General features: G+C 44.0%; 1 long non-coding RNA gene across 1 annotated transcript in view; it reads left to right on the top strand.

Annotated features, from left to right (window-relative positions):
* The first annotated feature begins 3,993 nt into the window (after positions 1-3,993).
* LOC132887602 (uncharacterized) overlaps positions 3,994-18,114 on the top strand; it is a 41,788-nt gene continuing 27,667 nt past the window's right edge. The window contains exon 1 of the long non-coding RNA XR_009654859.1: positions 3,994-4,144. This is a non-coding gene — a long non-coding RNA (uncharacterized LOC132887602). The remainder of the gene's footprint in view (positions 4,145-18,114) is intronic.

Below are 18,114 nucleotides of genomic sequence, written 5' to 3'. Positions count from 1 at the left end.
GTCGCGGGTAAGCTAGCGTTGGCCTTTGAGAATGCTGATTTGAAGAGAATGTGTATGTTAATAATAATAATAATGCCTGGTTGCTTTTTCATGGTCTATCTGATATATTCCATTCAGCTACTCATCTTTGACTCGTTCAGTATCATGCTAGCTGAATGGAATATATCTGATAGACAGCCAGATCTAGATCTAGACTTTTTTAACTGACTGGACTTGAGCTAGAAAAAGTGTGAGGAGAAATAACAGGTGCACAGAGCTTTCATACTAACCTGATAGAAAATGTTCTCTGCACACATGGGAATGCTTTCTTGGCATCCAGTTGGAGAAAGAAAAAGTCTTTGCTGGCTGATGCAGCATAGTGTGCTCAGAAGGGATTTACTGAAGCGGTCTGCAGGTCATGATAAGGACAGTGGCGAAGAGGCCTTGGGGTTTCAGTACTAGAGTCCTGCTGCAGGTTGGGTCATGTTCAAGGCTTAACTCGTCAGATTCAATGCACAAACTTTTAGTTGACAATAATTTTTTCTAAAGTGTTTAAAAATGGTCATCCACTTTGACTGTAAACGGATAAAATAAACATGTAAATTTGGGAATTTCTTCTGCACTACTCCTCAATTCTTTTACACATGATAGCCAATAAGATCTATAATATTTGATAGCCAGTCCAGCACTGAAAATTCTCTGTTAAATACCCTAACTTACTCAACAATCGAAACAAACAGGTGACCATGGCCCTGAACATGAAAGGGAAAGAATGGAGGAGGAGGGAGCAGGAACCAGCACATATCAAATTAGAGGTGCACTACTGAACACTATTGTGTGACTGTGGAGTAAAGTAGAGCACAATACATCATTCATGTAATCAGGTTTGACGACTACAAGTTATTTCCTGTTGGATGACAAGAAACTGAATGGCATGTATGTTGCATAATACACCACATATATATTTGCGTATGTAAAGGTTGGACTGTTCATGAATTTAATACAAACAACAATATTTGATGCTCATGTTAGACATTCCAAATGAAGTGTTTTATGCATTTTAAACAAACAGCAGTGGGTTTCCCAAAAGCCTCTTAACCCTAAGAGTGTTGTTATAATAATAATAATAATAATAATAATAATAATAATAATAATAATAATAGGCGGCGGCATGGTGGTGTAGTGGTTAGCGCTGTCGCCTCACAGCAAGAAGGTCCGGGTTCGAGCCCCGTGGCCGGCGAAGGCCTTTCTGTGCGGAGTTTGCATGTTCTCCCCGTGTCCGCGTGGGTTTCCTCCGGGTGCTCCGGTTTCCCCCACAGTCCAAAGACATGCAGGTTAGGTTAACTGGTGACTCTAAATTGACCGTAGGTGTGAATGTGAGTGTGAATGGTTGTCTGTGTCTATGTGTCAGCCCTGTGATGACCTGGCGACTTGTCCAGGGTGTACCCCGCCTTTCGCCCGTAGTCAGCTGGGATAGGCTCCAGCTTGCCTGCAACCCTGTAGAACAGGATAAAGCGGCTAGAGATAATGAGATGAGATAATAATAATGATAATAATAATCATTTGAATTTATATAGTGCCAAAAAAAACCTGTCCACCAAAAGGTCAGGATGTCATTCCAATGGTGTAGCTGCCACAGTCCCACCAAAAGGCACATGAAGATAAATCCCACACCGCCTGCACAGCTGCCATGATGCTGCCAGGCAACATAACTCGGAACACTGTTCCATGAGTCCACAAAGTGAGCACAGAAGCACCGCCACACAGAGCACTGGTATGTCCCAAATCACCTGCACAGCCGCCGTGACACCACCAAGCAACATCGCTTGGAACACCGCACCAAGCATAAAAGTACTGCTACACAGAGCGCCAGACAACCCTGATGTTAAAAGAGCAATGAGCTCACTGCAGTCCATAACGAGGAGCACAGGCATCACCAACAGCAAACCAAGGCCTGGAGGGAACCGACACCGTCACTTTGCTGGGTGTGTTCTCATTTTATTAAATCGCGTGCTCATGTTAAATAGTGTGCGTTCATTTACATAAACCATGGGCTCACCTTACTAAAACCGTGGGCTCGCCCTGCTCAGCCGTGCCCACGGAATATACATCGTGAGCACAATTTACTAAAACGTGCCCACGATTTATAAAACGTGTTAGCGTAATTTAAAAATAATACATTCAAACTTGTTAGCATGAATAAGTAAAGCGTGGTCACAATTTATACCAGAAAACACAATATGCCCGATTCACAAGTGGGTCAGACAGGGTTATTTACCATTTCACAATGGATCTTATAAGGGTTTACCATGGGTTAGGTATGGAGCACAAACATATACTTTCAACGCTTGCCTCCCAGCATGGTATTATCTTAAGTCTGAGCACATTGAACAGAATGCTGGGGGTAAATGGTCTTCGCGGCTGGTGTTCTGATAAATGGTCCTACAAGAAATGACGTTTTGTGCTCTGCGCATGTGCAGTGGGGCTTTGTAGGACGCATTGACGTGTAGGACAGTTTATCAGAACACCTGTTGTATGATGATTTGGGCACCGTACAAATCATCGTACATCCGGCGGCGAAGACCATTTACCCTCAGCATTTTGTTCAATGTGCTCAGACTTAAGATAATACCATGCTGGGAGGCAAGCGTTGAAAGTATATGTTTGCGCTCCATACCTAACCCATGGTAAACCCTTATAAGATCCATTGCGAAATGGTAAATAACCTTGTCTGACCCACTTGTGAATCGGGCACATTGTGTTTTCTGGTATAAATTGTGACCACGCTTTACTTATTCGTGCTAACAAGTTTGAATGTATTATTTTTAAATTACATTAACACGTTTTATAAATCGAGGGCACATTTTAGTAAATTGTGCTCACGATGTATATTCCGTGGGCACGGCTGAGCAGGGCGAGCCCACGGTTTTAGTAAGGTGAGCCCACGGTTTACGTAAATGAACGCACACTCTATTTAACATGAGCACGCGATTTAATAAAATGAGAACACACCCAGCAAAGTGAGCGCTCATTTTCTTGACACCCCCGTTTTTTCGTCAGCACTGACACATTAGGGGCTCCGTACAAACACAAAGAAGTAAAACAAAACTTTTAACTCAGAGAGAGAGCATTCATTGTGCCGCTTGCTCTACCGTTTAACGATGATCTTTGTGCTGCGATGCTTTTGGGAAACTCGGCACAGATGAACCGGAGTCAGACAGGGAAGGTTTTGAGGAAGTCTTTGCAGGGACCTTACTGCTGGCGGGTGGCAATAAGAAAACTGAGCTTACTTCAGATTTGAGTGTCTTTGACCACATGGAAACAGAAAAGCGACCAGTGAACATGAAATCACACAAAAACCAGCCATTTAATGTTGAAGTTATTGACTCTGGTGACAACTTACCCCGCTCTCCCCACATTGTGTTTCCTATTTAGTATTTGTAGCTGGCATTTGGGGGAAAGGATTTATCAGACAGGTTCAAATGACTGTAAGAACTAGCTGAGTGTGAATTCTGGAGCGGTGCTCTGAGCCAGTGGGAGTCATGCTGCAGTGAACACTGAAGGGTGAAGGAGAGAAAGTGAAAGTAAACTGCAGCAGAATAACGGACTCGCTGTTAACACGGGAATGTTGTTTCTTTCTGTTTCCTCATTTATCTTTGTCCTAGAGACAACATCGCGCTTACAGAATATTAAATATCCGACAGATCAAATGAAATTAATCTTCCAGTCTGACGAATTTAACCTTTTTTAATCTGAGAATTTGATAAACACAAACAAACTGAACAAACACCATGACTAGGCTGTTTTAGTAAAAAATATCTAACAATCAGAAAGAAAACAATCTGAACATTTGTATTTCTTCATTGGAAAGAATGTTGAATTCATCAGAAATGCCTTTGATTTTTACTGCATGCAGTTTGAGGTCACGTGCTACAAGGAGACACAACTATCATTTCCTGTGGTTCAGAAATCATAAACCTTCAAACTGGTTTCCTGTGAATCAGTTACCGGATGTGTGCATTTAGGTGCTTGATCTCATGCACTTCTTCCTGACACTGACACTAATCACAAGAATCTCTTCTCCAGCAGCACAGCTCATCTGTTTTAGTCGGAAACGTGTTTGGACGTGATGGAGCCTGCAAAGGAGAACTAAAGGAAATAACCGGTAAGAAGAAGAATATACACACATCTGTAAACATCATGCTGGAGCGGATTGGGGGAGGGGGCTCTCCTGTAAAAAAAAAAAAAAAAAAAATATATATATATATATATATATATATATATAATTATGCATGACTCTGTGCAGCTAGCAGACAGTCGGTTTAGCCTGTTCGTCTGCTCCCTGGCCTTGGCTCTGGATTGTCAGAAATTAACTAGGCCTGTTCTAAGACTATGTGCTATGTTGCAAGAAATGAGAGCAGCACCTTCCCGAGTGGGATGGATACCGTCCTGCCCGAACAGGCCAGCAGTCCCTCAAAATTAGCCCAATTATCTATAAAGCCCACACTGTTTTCTGAACACACAAATAAGGAAAAACTGGGGGAACAGTGCCACTGAAATCCGAGGCCTGTGTGTGTGTTGGGGTTGGGGTTGGGCCTGTGTTTGTTGTTTTTCCCCGAAAGTAATGTCTTTCATTTTAAGAGCATTTGCTGAAAGGCAAAAGATTTGGCCTTGCATCACAGCTTAAAAAGTTAACCTTATAGCCAACATTTCCTTGTACAGTCTGCTTATTTATCATTATCAAAATGGTGGGGTGTCAATATCCTCATACTAAAACCAAAACTGCACCCGTGAGCTTCATGCTGAACATGTTCCTTCCTGTTTATCATGAACTAAGAAAAAAGTACCTTTTTGAGGGGTGAGAGACTCATCTCAGTATTTTATATTTGTATGTTAAAATATTCTGGCATACGTATTCAGGGTTGATATTACTGATAAAAATGGTTTATTTCAATAAGTTTGTCATCTGTTCCTCCTCTGTTTCCCTCTCTCACTGGTGTCCTGTCTTTTCTGTCTTATTTCTCTTATCTTCCCTTTCCTCTCTCGTTCCTTAACATCCATTTGCCCAAATTTAGTATCTCTTTCATCTTGTATTCATTTTATATCTTATTTTCACTGGAATAACTTGAGTGTTAAAAAAAAAAAATCCTTACACCTGCACAGACCCTGACTGTTGGGGCAAAGTCATCGTGATTTACTAATAAAACTGACCAGCTGTGGAACACTACATCATGTTTCTTTTTCTAAATGCGTAGATAATATTTAACAGGATTGTGGAAGTTCGTAGGAGAGGGAGGAGCACAGAAAGACGGCAGGCCAGAATAAAGTTCCATAACTTAGGGTTTTTATTTGTTTTTTTCAGAAACAAACTAACTCTCCCAGTCATACACACACACACACAAGTCGTCTGGTTCATGAGAGAGCTCTCTTCCTCTGCTCTCTCTCTCTTTATATAGGGCGCGGTCACTGGGAAGACACACAAACACAGGTTAATTGACATCAGGTGTAGTGATTCTGCCACTTACCTTCCCTGACTCCGCCCTCCTGTCACAGACCAGCGCTTGACCACGCCCCCGCTGCCACATACCCCCACCACCCGACTCAGGCCGGGCAGCCATCCGGCCTGCAGCCGACTCCCCCCCGCCTTGACGGGAGAGAAAGTCCGCCACAACCATCTGCGCCCCTGGCCTGTGGATCACCTTGAAGTTGAAGGGTTGGAGTGCCAGATACCAACAGGTGATCCGCGTGTTGGCATCCTTCATGCAGTGGAGCCACTGGAGGGGCGCGTGGTCCGAACAGAGGGTGAAAGGGCGTCCCAGCAGGTAGTAGCGGAGGGCGAGGACTGCCCACTTGATCGTGAGGCACTCCTTTTCGATAGTGCTGTAGCGCCCCTCGCATACTGACAGCTTCCTGCTGATGTACAGCACTGGACGGTCCTCCCCCTCCACCTCCTGGGACAACACGGCGCCCAGCCCTCTGTCCGACGCATCCGTCTGTAACATAAAAGGGAGAGAAAAGTCAGGGGAGTGTAACAGTGGCCCCCCCACACAGTGCAGCCTTTACCTTAGAAAAAGCCTGCTGGCATTGCTCCGTCCACTGGACCGGATCTGGTGCCCCCTTTTTAGTGAGATCAGTCAGTGGGCTGGTGACGTCTGAATAATTAGGTATAAACCTACGATAGTAGCCAGCCAGCCCCAGGAACTGTCTCACCCCCTCCAGTCTTGGGCCTCGGGCAGGCTGCAATTGCTGCTGCCTTGTTAATTTGGGGATGCACCTGCCCGTTGCCCAAGTGGAAGCCCAGATACCGTACTTCCACCCGCCCAATCGCACACTTCTTTGGGTTGGTGATATCGTCGAGGTATGTGGCCGCATAGGTGGCGTGGGGGCGGAGGACCCTGTCCATCAGCCACTGAAACGTAGCGGGCACCCCAAACAGCCCAAAAGGAAGTGTGACAAACTGGTGTAAGCCGAACGGTGTGGAAAAGGCCGTTTTTTTCTCGGGATAATGGCGTCAAAGGGATCTGCCAATAACCCTTTGTCAAATCCAGCATCGAGTAAAAGCGAGCCGTGCCTAGCCGATCGAGCAACTCATCAATACGAGGCATTGGGTACGCGTCGAATTTAGACACCATGTTGACTTTTCTATAGTCCACACAGAACCGGACCGACCCATCGGTCTTGGGAACCAAGACAACTGGGCTGCTCCAGTCACTGTGGGACTCCTCGACGATGCCCATCTTGAGCATGGCCTCGAGTTCTTCCCGAACCACTTTTTTCTTGTGTTTGGGTAGCCTGTAAGGGCGGCTACGCACTACCACCCCTGGGGGCGTCTCAATGTGGTGCTCTATGAGGTTGGTGCAGCCGGGCAGGGGCGAGAACATGTCCGAAAACTCAGTCTGCAACTGGGCAACCTCCGCGAGTTGGGTCAGGGAGAGGTGGTCTCCACAGGGGACCGGAGAGGTATGCGATGCCAGTGCTCCCTTTTGAACCTCCGGCCCCAGCTCCGCCTTCTCTGGAACCACCGACACCAACGCCACGGGGACCTCCTCGTTCCAGAGTTTGAGTAGATTGAGGTGGTAAATCTGTAGCGCCCCACCCCTGTCCATTTGCCTCACCTCATAGTCGACGTCCCCGACTCGCCGTGTGACCTCAAAGGGTCCTTGCCACTTGGCGATCAATTTGGAGCTCGATGTGGGCAACAGTACGAGTACTTTATCTCCCGGTGCGAACTCCCTGACGTTACGCACATCAAAGCGCGCGAGATGTTTTTACGACAATGTTTTAAACAAAGACTATGTTTGGTCTAACAAAGAAGTGTTCTTCTCCACTGGACGAAGGTCAGGCTACACAGGAACAGTTTAAAATCACTACCATAGTATATGCAATAGTCCAAAATAATAAAGGATCTTAAAAAGCTCTAAAATATCAAGTCTTAACTCTTTGTTCAGCAATAAGGCTACCATTACATCCAACATTAAAGTGTGTGTGGGTCGATCTGACATCAAAACAGACCTTGGCGTCGTTCAGACACATCTCTGATCAAAAATACACATTTCATATCAAAATAAACAAAATGTTCCCAAACAATGTCCAGCCGAGACAGAAGGTCATTTTTAACTGAACCGAAGTTAATCCTTAATTTTGTCACCATTTTAATAAATTACTGCCTTCTTGGTCAAGAATAATACTTTTATATAAACCTAACAATCCCCCCCTTTGATAATAGTATCACTATTATCAAATCCTAGGATCATATTTGATCATTATCACCTCATGATCATATATGTGACTGCATCGAGAATTAATCTTGAGTTAATCTTTGCCCTTCTTGATGTATATTGGTGCTCAGAGAGCGGGCATGCCCGATCAGCCCTCGTCCCACCTCACCGGAGCTTAGAGAAATTCAAAACCTCTTAATTCGTCCCAAATACATGCTACTTCCTTCAGAGTAATTTGTTCTAAAACAGTGAGGGAAAATTAAATTAGAAGGCATATCTATAGTGAGAACAGAGTCCTGTAAGAATACAGAGTTTCAGAGCATAGAGATGTGTAATAATAGTAGAAAACGGCATCAGATGAAAGACATAACACATTCGTGTGGTGTGCGCTTGTGCAGTCCAGTTAGCGAAGTTAGTCCAGAAGATGTTGTCTCGAAGTCCAGCTCGAGCGGGTAACCCTGCTCCGAGCAATGAAGTGGTCCTGAAGGCTCGGGCGGGTAACCCTGCCCCGAGCAACAATGAAGTCACGAAACCCGAGATGAGGACTGTCATGGTTGTAGTGAGGATGATTGGTTCCAAACGGGGCGCAAGATCTCTTCCCCTCTTTGTTCACAACGTCTTGAGGATTCTCAGTCGAATCTGTGTAGAGCTCAGAAATAGAGAGACAGAGAGAGAGAACAGAGATTCTCGGGACACAGAGAAAACGTTAGTAGCAAACTTGTCATTGTGACACAACTTTGTTATGGAGCCTTCTTCAATCGCGTGGCATGGATCTACTGTGGAAAAAGATCAGTTAAAACAGCAGTAAAAGTAATGGCGACTATGTCTGCAGGCCCACCATATCTAGGTTTTCCCAATTGTCCAAATCATTACTTTAAAAAGTCACACCAGCACCTTGTCTCCAACTTGGAAAGGGTGTGTGGTGGAGATAATATTGTATTATTGGCCTTGGTACAAATTTTATACCATTTAACTATAAGGGCTGCAGAATACTCATCCATATGCATTTTCAAATCAGAGGTACCCGGAGCCGGAGTTCCCTTCTTCCAGGGGAGAGGGAAAGGTCTTCCAAAAATAATTTCTTGGTGTCACACGAACTTCAGCCAGAATGAATTATGGATTACAGAACCAAACCTGTGTCCTGCATGACCTTAATTAATTTGTCTTTCAATGTTTGATTAGTACGTTCTACGATATCAGAGGATTGAGGAATGTGAAAACACCAGTTTAGTTTAGAGATACTTACAAAGGTTTTGTGTGACTTTTGAGGTGAAACGGGTACCCTTGTCTGAGTCTATGGCATTTGAAACCCCATAACTATAATAATAATTATCATTATTGACTTCTTATTATTTTATTGTTGTTATTTTATTGTTCTGCTTTTATTGTTTGTTTTTCTTTTTTACTGTCTAGTGTCCTTGGGTATCTTGAAAGGCACTTATAAATAAAATGTATCATTATTATTATTATAACTAGGTATTATTTCTTTTGCCAGAGTAACTACCTTCGTGTTCTCTCAAGAACAGGGAAAAACTTCTACCCATTTAGAGAATTTGACAAAAATCAAATGAGAAAGGAAGAGCGTATGTCTCATGCAGAATATCAGGCTGATATTGATTGAACACACAGAGTAACCACATATAATAAATTTATTTAATAAATATTATAAATTATAAAACAAGAACCATCAACAAAGAGTACTTCCCCCATCCCTAGAGGGCTGGAGGAGAGAGATCAGACCTGATAGACAGCCAATATCAATGTCATCCCGAGAATTAAGGAGGCGTGCGAGAGCGTGACCTACATTATCAAAAGACACGAATTTCAAGATCGTTACTAGAACAGAGAATAAATAGTCATATGTTAATTTAATTATCTATTAAATTACTGATTAAATTAATTTAATGGGTCTGTAAATTTTGCAACACCTGTTTAACTGGATGTGACGAGTGCAAGATCAGTGGGTGAGACAAAACCAATTTTTCTGCATCTAAAATCATCAAAGCACATGCAGAGACAGCCCCTAGACACGCAGGTAAGCCTTGAGCAACAATGTCTAATGTTTTGGATAAAAACGCACAATGATGCATTTCCGCCCCCCCATGCTCCCCAGAGGCTGTGCCTTGGTGTTCACAGGCATAGAGGTGGAAGGGCTTGAAGTGAGCAGGTAACCCCAGGGGCGGAACAAAGGGTGCTTCTGAGGGAGTGATAAGCGACCACCATAGCGTCAGTCCAGGTCAAAGGATGTTGCAGTGGATCGTGATGAGAGATTGCGGAATGGAGAAGCTTGTTATATAAAGAGCAGTCAGGGATCCATTTTCTGACCCAGAAAAGACATCAGTGCATGTTTAGTTGCAGGGCGTTTTGTGTCTAGAATGACAGCCTTGAGAAAGTTCAAAAGTTCAAATACTTAAGTGTCCATGCAATATTGCAGATTGGTTCTGGAAACCTTAAAGCCCTTATGCGCCAGATGTTGGAGCAGGCGCAAGTGTCAGTGTCTTGGCAGATTTCTGGTGACTCAGCAGATACCAGAACACACAGACCACAGAGTCCTGAGGGAGGGAGAAGGTCACAGAGCGCGTTATGAATTACAGCTGAAAAAAACAGCAAGAGAGTCAATGGAACCTTGAGTCCAAACGCTATCTCCTCATGTGCGTGAAAAAAAGGCAGAACAGAGATCATTAATGGAAAAACAGCAATGATGAGCAGGAACCTGTGACATTACAGAAGAAACTATCAATTCATTAATCTTATGTAAATCAGGTGTATTGTACAAGCTGGTGCACGGTCTCACCATGCCTCCAGAGAGACTGGAGGATGACATCGATCCAGAGAGAGAGGTACTGCTTATTAAATCATATTTTGTGTAGTTTCATGTCAATTTAAGTTCCAGGTTGCAGTGCAACAAAATGCAGAAAGGTTCAAGGACAATGAGTACTTATACAAGCCAATGTATCATAATCATGATAATTTATGAAGTTTTTTTCCTTAATGGTTAAATAAAGATAAACCCAAGTCTCCGATTTAGAAACAAAAAGTTATTCAAGTAAACGTTTAACTCTGTTTCTTGCTGAAAAAATTATGGTTAACTAAATACATTAAAAGCCTATCCATTCCATATCCTCTGTGGTTTTTAAAGGCAAAAGTATGGAGGTTTAAAACTCAGCAAACAGTTAATCAGAGCATTTCATATCAATAGTTCGAAATTAGGAGGAACATGGTTAAGCTTAGCCTCATAAGTAGCAATAAGTTTAAAGAAAGAAAAGGAGATATAAAACAGGGCAAATTGAAATGACAGACAATTTCACTGAATGTAATTTGAATAAAATTGAATAGCTGATAAGCACTCTTTGTTGGATTCGATATGTGACAGAGACTGAAAATACATTTTTAATTCAATTAACAGTATTAATGGGAATGAGAATTGGTTGTCTTGGACATTTTGACTTTATGTATATGGAATTTACCTAGTAATATAAAGAGATTACTTATTAAATTTATTATTGTGAGAAAGTGCCAAAAATAATGATTTTCTCTGCTCATTGCAGATTTCTGTGGCTGTCCTTGCCTGCTATGCTTGCATGAGTTGTTTATATTATAGCTATCTGTAACAGTCTGGGAGCTCTTATCTCAATGCTGACTGAGAAAGAGACAGAGAGACTATAGAGACGGAACAATTATTCAAAATATTATATTATATTAAATATTATGACGACAATTATTCAAAAAATGTCAAAAATGAAGTAAAAAGCGGGTTAGCTCGCTGTTGAACTAATTGCATGCTTCCCAGACAAGACAAGTCCACATTTCGCTAAAACGCGTTAGAAACAGGAGTATATAGGATATTTAAAGGTTAGAATTACATATGATTAATAAAAATACCACCACACGATCAGTTTTAAAATGTTTTAGATCAACATTAAACATTAGGTTAAACATTAAACTTTTCAGCATTTCCATTCACACATAGGGTAAATATATTTGATGCCTTTTATTATACCTTTAGACAGGAAGTGGTATAATACTCAATATTTTAAAAATGATTCCTGATAAATATCTTCAAATCTGAAAGTGATATTTGATTTGGCTGAATTAATCAAACTCTAAGCCTTAAATATATTTCTTCTGTTTTTACCATGTCTGTTTAATTTAAGTGAATGTTTTAAAAATGGTTTTTGTGTTGTATTTGCTTGTACAGTTATTTCATTATTTAAGGTCTGAACGCATAGAATTACTGCCCAAATCTAATGAGACGAGAGTTTTGCCCTAAAGAGCTTCTTTTTCTTTTATCCAGTGCGCATGCCCAGTTCACAAGCATCATGGGAACTGGAGTTCATCACAATTTGCCGTCACATACTTCGTATTCATCATTTATAAGATCTAGACATGAAACTGCATTAATAGCTGCACTATTAATTATTAAAACACATTAAAAGTCTTGTAGAGTGCTCGCGGACCACTCATGTCTTTCCTGATAACCTTCCAGTTACAAGTTTCGGACTATCAACACACAAGGAATATAAAAAAATAAAATACAGATGATCTACTCACCAAACGCTGAAACTAATTGATTAAGAAGCAGATTTTTCCTCTGATGATTCCATTCTGTGTTGAGGGAAGAGGATCTCTAACAGTGATGAGATTCACAAACGATTCGGATCTTTTTCGGGACGAAACATAAAAATGACTCGACCAAGCGAATCGATACAGACGCATGGACTGCATTTGTTTGAGTTCATGCACACGTAATGGTTTGAGGAAAGTTTATACTTTAATTTCATGCAGCATGAGAGTGTGATTATTGTTTACAGTTTGAAAACAGGAATACAAATAAGGTTTCCGTAGATTCTGAGTCAAGAATCAAGAGTGAATCAAGTAAATTGATTCACACGCATGCGAGTTTGTTCTAAAGAATCGATTCAGTGAAGCTTTCGTTGAGATCAGAATGAATATACAGAATGTCCGTATTTTATACGGATTTGATTCAATAAACATAGTATACGGGCGTACAAATAAAGTTATATGGATTCTTTTTTACAAAAACCTTCAATATTTATTTAGAGCTATAATCAATTCTGGGCGGCATGGTGGTGTAGTGGTTAGTGCTGTCGCCTCACAGCAAGAAGGTCCTGGGTTCGAGCCCCGTGGCCGGCGAGGGCCTTTCTGTGCGGAGTTTGCATGTTCTCCCCGTGTCCGCGTGGGTTTCCTCCGGGTGCTCCGGTTTCCCCCACAGTCCAAAGACATGCAGGTTAGGTTAACTGGTGACTCTAAATTGAGCGTAGGTGTGAATGTGAGTGTGAATGGTTGTCTGTGTCTATGTGTCAGCCCTGTGATGGCCTGGCGACTTGTCCAGGGTGAACCCTGCCTTTCACCCGTAGTCAGCTGGGATAGGTTCCAGCTTGCCTGCGACCCTGTAGAACAGGATAAAGCGGCTAGAGATAATGAGATGAGATAATCAATTCCCGCGATGATAAAAGAGCACATAACATTTACACCTTGTGTTTTTTGGCAAACATTGAAGCTTTGTATTCATTCTTAAAGTTTATTGTTATTAATATTGAATAAAAAGTACCTGGGATATATCATTGTTAATTATCATTCAAATTTTAGGTAAATCATTTTAATTTGCATCCTATAAGGATCTTATAAGGGAAATAAGGATTTTGGAAGTTGGTTATACAGGTTTGATTGACGAAAGGTTTACATTTATGCACACCAGGAACACAGTTCTAACTGTTCATGTCCAGAGTACTGATTTGTTGTTTCATTATTTTGTGCATATCCAGTAATGCCTTATATAAATGCTAAAACAATTAAAGATACATTACACAGCTCCCAGAGATTGCAAATACCTGAATTAGGATAAATCAAAACTGAGCCGGCCAAACTGTCTAGAATTTGTGTAGAATGCTAAACCACAGCAATTCATCCAATTCCGTGGGGTTTTTTTCTCGGGGTCCGGGTACCTTAATACAATAAGACAATTAATATAATACAATTTTTCCCCCCATGGTGGCACGAAGGAATCAGTCCTGAGATTAATTAGGGTAATTATTATGGGTTTAACATAAAAAGCGCGCTCTTCTCGTGACAGCTCCTTCACTTCAAGAGGGTCACCTTCCCGTAAACAAATTACGAGGATAGCCTTCCCGTGTTTTTACACGAGGTTTAAACATCCCGTAAACAAAAGTCTACGATAAAAACTGAATTGCTGAAATATTATTTTGCTTATGATTGAAGGTTTCATTCACACACACACATACATATGGAATTAAGATGTGATTTACTGACCTAGCACATAGACACAGATATCAAAATGATGTCACTCACTCACACCCTCCCATAGACACACACACACACACACCCCTCTCTGAGGTCACATACAAACACACACACACATTTGACAGACACAATAGCCGTTTGGAGAGATTATGATTTGTTATAAAAGGTGTTTGTAATCTTTCATCTTTGGCAGAATACTGTGATTGACCAGCAGTTAAACCGATCTCTGGTTCTCTGTTTTTTTGCGGTGTTTCGTCCCAGACGTCTGGGTGGTACGAGGGCGGGGGTCCCGAGAAATAAGTTTCAGACTGGGTTGAACCCTAACAGGCGCGTACCCCTGTTGTACAGGCGGGTTTGCCGTTCTTGGGCCTGCCGCAAATTCTCCTGGGTTAGGTGAGTGAGTGTGTGGAGTTTTGCGCACAGGTCAATGATGTACTGAATTTCATTTTTACTTGGGGAAGGTCCCTCCTCCCAATTTTCTCACAGCACATCTAAAATGCCACGCGGCTTACACCCATATAATAATTAAAACGGGGAGAACCCCGTGGAGGCTTGGGGGACCTCTCGCACTGCAAATAACAAGGGTTCGAGCCATTTATCCCAGTTACGTGCGTCCTCAGTTACGAATTTTTTAATTATATTCTTGAGGGATAATTATAATTATATTCCAACTCGGGAGATAATGCGGAAGAGCGCCTCTGCAATACTGCGTGCTGAGATATTGCGGAGAGGCACTGCTTCCGAGTATTGCGTTGCATAGTCCACCAGAACTAATATAAAGCGGTGCCCTCGTGTTGACCGATCTAATGGCCCGACGAGATCCATCCCAATTCTTTCGAACGGGGTCTCGATTAATGGTAGGGGGCGCAAAGGCGCTTTTGGAATGGCCGCTGGATTTACTAACTGGCATTCGCGGCACACCGTACACCACCTACGGACATCGCTGCGAATCCCCGGCCAATAGAATCGGCCCATTATTCGGGCTAGTGTCTTATCCTGCCCTAAGTGTCCAGCCGTGGGATTAAAGTGAGCTGCCTGGAATACCAATTCCCGGCGGCTTTTTGGAATCAAAATCTGTGTGATTTGCTCTTTCGTCTGAGTGTCCTGCGTCACTCGGTATAATCTATCTTTCATAATAGAAAAATAGGGGAAGGACGGGGTGGCGTTTGGCGGGAGCGTTTGACCATCGATTACTCTCACTTGGTCAAACGCATGCCGCAGAGTCTCGTCTCGCGACTGCTCTAACGGGAAATCCGCAAGGGATTCCCCAAGAGAGGGAGGAGGAGCCTGTGGCTCCTCACTCTGACGCGGCGATGACGTAGACGGCTCTGTGACAGCTGCTCCCGCCAAGGCGACACCGGGACCTCCCCCTGCTGAAATGGCAGGACCCACTCTTCACTAAATGCCTCATCAATTCCCCAAATCCCAGCCAATCAGTCCCCAAAATTATCGAGTGGGTGAGGCGAGGATTAACCGCAGCCTTTACTATAAATTTTTCCCCTCGGAAAAAAATGTGGACCGACACCAAAGGGTAGCTGTTAACATCCCCGTGCACACACAACACCTTCACCCCCTGTGCTCCCCCCAATGCCTCGTCTTGCACCAGGCTTTGGTGAATTGAGGTCTGATTACAACCAGAATCCACCAACGCCTGATATGTATCCCCTTGGATACTCACTGGTATGCGATACACTCCGGCCCGATCGAGGGCAGCTCCTGGCGCGTTGGGGATCCGAACCACTGTGCCCACTTCCATTGCCGAACACTGCTGTTGGAGGTGGCCCGGCTCCCAGCAGCGCCAGCCAACCGGCCCGGGCTTCCTCTCTGCACCAGTGCCCTGGGGCTCACTCACCTGAGGGGGGGGGAAGAGACAGACACAGAAGGGGAAAACGGGAGGGCACCGCGGGTGCGACAGGCCGGCTGGGGTGGGGCCGGCCCCCGCCTCCGTGTTGGGGGAATGGGGCGAGGACGAGACACAGGAGGAGAGAGGGGAAGAGAGACAGAGGAGAGGGGAGAAGAGGATGTCCGCTGTCCTGCCGTTGGAACAACTGCCAAATGGTCCTCCGCCAACTCGATGTCCTGATCCAGCGACGCCGGGCGGTAGCACTGGACCCACTCCGCGGTTCCCTCTGGCAGGCGGCCGATGAACTGCTCCAGCACCACCTGATCGAGGATTCCCTGGGCGTCGCGGTTGTTGGCCCTCAGCCACCGCCAGCAGGCGTCCCGGAGTTGCTGGCCAAATGCGAACGGCCAGCCGACTTCCTCAAGCCGCAGAGCACGGAAGCGCTGTCGCTGTTGTTCGGGGGTGCACCCCACCCGCTGGAGGACGGCCCGGCGAAGGTCCGTGTAGGCCAGCTGGCGGTTGGCAGGGAGCTGTAGCGCGGCCAGCTGCGCCTCGCCCGTTAGCAGGGGGAGGAGGCGCGCCGCTCGCTGTTCCATCGGCCAGCCTGAGGCCTCTGCTGTCTGCTCGAAGAGTGTGAGGAAGGCCTCGGGGTCATCCTGCGGGCCCATCTTGGCTAGCGTGAGGGACGAAGGGCCCGCGGCAGTGGAGATGGTGGACCCCGCCGACGCGAGGAGGTGCCGGAACGCCTGTCGATCTTCCTGCTGCGCCAGCACCAGGGCCTCGAACCGGCACTCTTGCTCCTTCCGGAAGGTGATTAGCATCTGGTGCTGGCTCTGCTGGGCCGTGGCGAGGGCGTGGACCAGGTCTGCGAAAGGGGAGGACTCCATGGGGTTGTTCTTTTCCTGTGCTCCATCCCAGGTTTCAGCACCACTGTGGAAGTTCGTAGGAGGGGGAGGAGCACAGAAAGACGGCAGGCCAGAATAAAGTTCCATAACTTAGGGTTTTTATTTGTTCTTTTCAGAAACAAACTAACTCTCCCAGTCATACACACACACACACACACACACACAAGTCATCTGGTTCATGAGAGAGCTCTTTTTCTCTGCTCTCTCTCTCTTTATATAGGGCGCGGTCACTGGGAAGACACACAAACACAAGTTAATTGACATCAGGTGTAGTGATTCTGCCACTTACCTTCCCTGACTCCGCCCTCCTGTCACAGACCGGCGCTTGACCATGCCCCCGCTGCCACAAGGATGAATTGGGTTCGTCAGTAACGTCCAGTTCTGAAACAAGATAAACAACATTTATAGTTCCAAAGTCCACTGGGACAGGAAGACGTTTTGAGACATTGGAAAAAAAATTGGTTTAATATTTAATATTTGTTTGAAATTCTGCAGTTCCTTCTTTTTATAGGAGTTAGCAAATAATATAATCACAAATCCAGATAAAAATCAGTACACTGTATTCATAAAAAGGCTTTAATAGAGTTTTTCATATCTATTCTTGTTTGCATTAAAATAAACTAAACATGAATTTTCAGTTAGACTTATAATATTCCATATTTATATCAAAAACAAATTACTAGTCAGTCATATGGTTAGAGCCTTTCATACATTTTAACTGGTGTAAAATCAATTTGTATTTTTAATAAAGGGGCATTTTAATCTGTAAAAAGAGTACATTTGTGTATTTTATAATTGGCTTGTCCTGAAGTCATTTGGCTAAAGCCTATAGAGGCACCTGTCGGTCGGTGTATGTTTAACTGAGTTCAAACGTGTTTAAGAATGTAATAGACTCAGATGAAACCATGGTTTCCTACGATGTCACTTCTCTATTCACCTGCATTCCCACCACAGAAGCAGTCGAATCTGTTAGAAAACGACTCTTTCAAGACAGCACCTTACTGGATAGAACGAACCTCACCACGGACCAGATTTGCACCCTGCTTGACCTCTGCCTGACCACCACCTATTTCCGGTTTATGTAAGTTTCTACAGACAGAAGCATGGATGCGCCATGGGCTCACCGGTGTCCTCTATTGTGGCCAATCTTTACATGGAGGAAGTGGAACATAAAGCTTTGACCACTTTTTCAGGAGTTGCTCCCAGCCACTGGTTCAGATATGTGGATGACACCTGCGTTAAAATCAAAACCCATGAGGTGGAAGCCTTCTCTAAGCACATCAATGCAATGGATATCAACATCAGTTTCACCTGGGAGGACGTCAGTGGGAATAATCTAGCCTTCTTGGATTGTGATGTACACATTAGACAAGACAGAAGCCTTAGC

This window comes from Neoarius graeffei, chromosome 6 (genome assembly GCF_027579695.1).
Source record: "Neoarius graeffei isolate fNeoGra1 chromosome 6, fNeoGra1.pri, whole genome shotgun sequence".
NCBI classification, from domain to species: domain Eukaryota; kingdom Metazoa; phylum Chordata; class Actinopteri; order Siluriformes; family Ariidae; genus Neoarius; species Neoarius graeffei.
This window is presented reverse-complemented; position numbering and strand designations above follow the sequence as displayed.